Source organism: Tupaia chinensis, unplaced genomic scaffold (assembly GCF_000334495.1).
Source record: "Tupaia chinensis unplaced genomic scaffold, TupChi_1.0 Scaffold144195_1, whole genome shotgun sequence".
In the NCBI taxonomy this organism is placed as follows: Eukaryota; Metazoa; Chordata; class Mammalia; order Scandentia; family Tupaiidae; genus Tupaia; species Tupaia belangeri.
Genome location: NW_006204052.1, coordinates 24,604 through 28,260, shown reverse-complemented (window position 1 = coordinate 28,260; position 3,657 = coordinate 24,604). Strand labels below are relative to the sequence as shown.

At 35.6% G+C, this 3,657-nt stretch overlaps 1 protein-coding gene across 4 annotated transcripts in view; it reads right to left on the bottom strand.

The window, feature by feature from the left end:
- The window catches only part of LOC102493799 (olfactory receptor 4C6), a 51,741-nt gene that overhangs the window by 44,086 nt on the left and 3,998 nt on the right, over positions 1–3,657 (bottom strand). For all 4 annotated transcript variants that reach the window (XR_003547487.1, XR_003547488.1, XM_027767356.1 and 1 more), the window contains exon 3: positions 3,464–3,525. The gene's annotated coding sequence lies outside the window, so the exon portion shown is untranslated. The remainder of the gene's footprint in view (positions 1–3,463; positions 3,526–3,657) is intronic.

The following is a 3,657-nucleotide window of genomic DNA, read 5'->3' as shown; positions in this document are numbered from 1 at the left end:
AAAAAAAAAAAAAGGAAAAAAAAAGGAAAAATCCTTTCATGACTTGAAGGATGAACTCCATAGAAAGACTGACACCCTAAAAAAAAAATAAGACAGATCTTCTTTTTTATTTAAGAACAATTTCTGATGAATTTATTTTTTCTTTATTTTAGTTTTTTTGTCATAAGGTGTATACCCTTTCTGGAGAGAAAAAGAGGGAGGGAAAGGGAGAAATCACCCCCCAGGGGGATGTCCACACTGCAATCCCTTCTCCTCCACTCACCCCTTGGGATCTTGGGCACTCATGCACACACACCCTGTGTGAGTTTTAAGCCACTGGGTCTGGGACTCAAACTGCGGTCAACTACATGGGAGTTCAGCAACATGGCCATTACACTCACTGCTGGTCCCAAAACAGAACTTCTGAAGGTAAAGAATATGATGCAAGAAATCGAAAACTCCCTCAATAGTATCAACAACAGATTAGAACATGGAGAATGTAGATTCACTGACCTTAAAAATAAGACCGCCAAATTAGTATATGGTACCAAATAGAACAGAAGAATAACTATGAAAAATTAGGACTACATGGGGGAAATCCCAGACACCATTAAATGAAGAAAAAGTTACATCATATGTATCCCAGAATCTGAAGAGTCAGATAAAGACATAGAAAAATCTTTCATGATATAGTATCTGAAACCATTCAAATTTAGAGGCATACAGACTTCCAAATTCAGTCAATACAAAGGATGACAAATAGATGTAAGATCATCTCTAAGGAATAATAGTGTCAAATTGGTAAAAATCAAAGACAAAGACAATATTTTAAAAATGGCAAAAGAGAAATACTAGGTTATATACAAAGGTTACCCAATTACACTAACATCAGACCTCTTATTTATTTATTTAATTTTTGAAAGAGATTTTTGCTATAGGACGTGTGCACTTGCCAGACAGAGAGAGGCAGGGAGACAGAAAGTGTCTCATCTCCCCAGAGGAGATGGCCTTGCCACAATTCCTTCTCCATTATCTTGGGATCTTGGAAATCACACGCCCTGGCCCATTCTCTTCTCCGGATTCTGGACATGGATACGCCCACGGTCAACTATATGGGAGTCCAGCAACATAACCATTTCGCCATCTACTGGTTCCCAATGTTGGACCTCTTAACTGAAATAATGCAGTCAAGGAAAGAATAGGGAGACATTTTTTAAACTCTGAAAGAAAAACTATTTCAACCAAGAGTACTATACCTGGTAAGATTATTCATCAAATGGGAAGGAAAAATAAAATCATTCCCAGATAAACAAATACCGAATGAATTCACTGAAACTAAGACAACCTTCAGGAAATACTACACCAGGAAAACTAAAGGGAGATAAATAGTAGTAAGAGAATACAAAAGAATTAGAGAGAAAAAGAGTAGTGAAAGGACAGGGATAAATTATCACATACTAAAAATAACATTGAGTGTCAGGATTAAATTTCCCAACTAAAAGGCAAAAAATTCAGATTCAACTATTTCACACACAAGTGGGTTTAGTACAAATTCATCAAATCTTGTCTCCACAAGATTTCATATTTCACTTACATATTTAGAGAAAAAGTCCAAAATGTTAAAAGTAGCTGAGTCTTCCACAAAAAAAATAATGATAAGTGGTAGAAAGGATGTGGTGAAAGGGGGACACTCCTACACTATTGGTGGGGACTTAAATCAGTCCAGCCACTGTGAAGAATAATATGGAGATTCCTTAAAGACCTTCAAATAGAACTACCATATGATCCAGCAATTCCACTCCTGGGCATCTACCAAAAAGACTCAGTCTGAAAACCACTTGCACAACTATTTTCATTGCAGCATTATTCACAATTTTTAAGACATAGAACCAACCCAAATGTCCACAAACAGATGAATGGATTGAAAAATTGTGGCACATATACTCCATGGAATGATATTCATCCATAAAACAGAAAAACAAGGCCCTGGAATTTGATAGAAAGTGGACAGATATGGAAGATTGTTTGCTGACTGAAGCAAGTCAAGCTATGAAAGACAAACATTGTATGTCTCCACTTAACATATACCAACACTCCACACTCTATGGGAGAGACTGAAAGACTGGGGAACATAAAAGTATTAAAAATTGTAATGGACACTATAGACAAAGTGGAAGAGATTGTGGGAGGGGAAGAGCATAAGAAAGAAAATCTCAGGGGGAATGGAGAGGTAAGACACTTGTGGAACACAAATAAGACTTATCTGTTGACAAGGATGTGTATGGTGGTCTCAACTAGGCTGGACTAAGGTATATATCATGCTGGATAAAGTCTCTTCACAATCTAAATGATGTATGGTGATTGAATGTACAAATAATAATAAAAAAATAAATTTTAAAAAAGAAAATTAAAATATCTTCTTTCATTGGCGATGTTATCTCTTATAAAAAAATCTATCCTCACTAACTTATGAGACTTGTTGTCTGATTTTTTAATCATTTTGTTTTTCTTTAGAACTATATTTCATAGTAAAGAACATCATATATATCCAATGTATATTTATAAAATAATCAGTTGCAAATTTCAAATGTTAATGACACAATGTAATGTTAAGTGTTGAAGGTGGTGAATATGTTTATATTTTCAATTTAGTTATTACACACTATATACATACTTAAAAACATACTGTCCCCTATAGAGATGTATAATGATTTTATATAATCACAAATTACAATAAATATTGAAAAATAACTTAATAAATAAAAGAAAGTGGGAGTGATGGTGTCCAGTCAGTGGCTGGACAACATTCACAGGGAATCAGCACAAAGAGCCATCTGACTGGGATCAATAGTATTACAGCCATTCCAGGAACAAAATACAGAGTGTGTAAATTTTGCAGCAAAATTTGAGCTGCCATCTTCTCAGTGTACTCCTCCCCATGGAAAGATGACCATGTTCTGGCATCCCGATATGGCATTATTGAATACCTTGCTGATAAAGAACTAAAATCACATGAAGAGAATGGAAGAGAAGGGATTTCATCATGGCCATCCCCTCTAGGGGTGATTTCTCATCTCCCTTCTCTCTCTTTTTGTCTCTCTCTGGCAAGTGCATTCCCTATAGCAAAAACTTGTAAAAAATAAAATAAAAAAAATTATAATGTCAAGTTCTTAACTAGTCCTCAGCAGGTATGTCTTAAATAATCAAGAACACCATTAAAAATATCTATCACAGGCCACCTAAAGAGGAACAGCAGCAACCCAATTCTTTACGATGGTAAAGTCATATAGCAAGCTCCCAAGTTCACAACCCAAGATTGCCCTGTACATACCAGACACACATATGCCCATGTCCTGTCTGATTTAGTCTGAGGGTAGGTAGTTGCAAAACTGTGTTAGGGAGTGCATCTCTTTCTTCTCTGTCTGTTTCTCTCTTTCTCTGAAGAAATAAAAATAAACTTAAAATAAATATCCCACTTTCATACCTCTCTTTCACGTAGTTGGCCTCCCTGGAGTTCTTCACTATTACCTGCTCCAAAACATGAACCTTGAGTTGGAAAAGAGAAAAATGTTTGTGTGGAGTCAGGACCAACTGGGCACAGAAGAAAGAAAAGCCTTCTGAAAACAAAACAAAACAAAATAACACAAAACAAAAAACATCAAACAAAATATGTTTAGA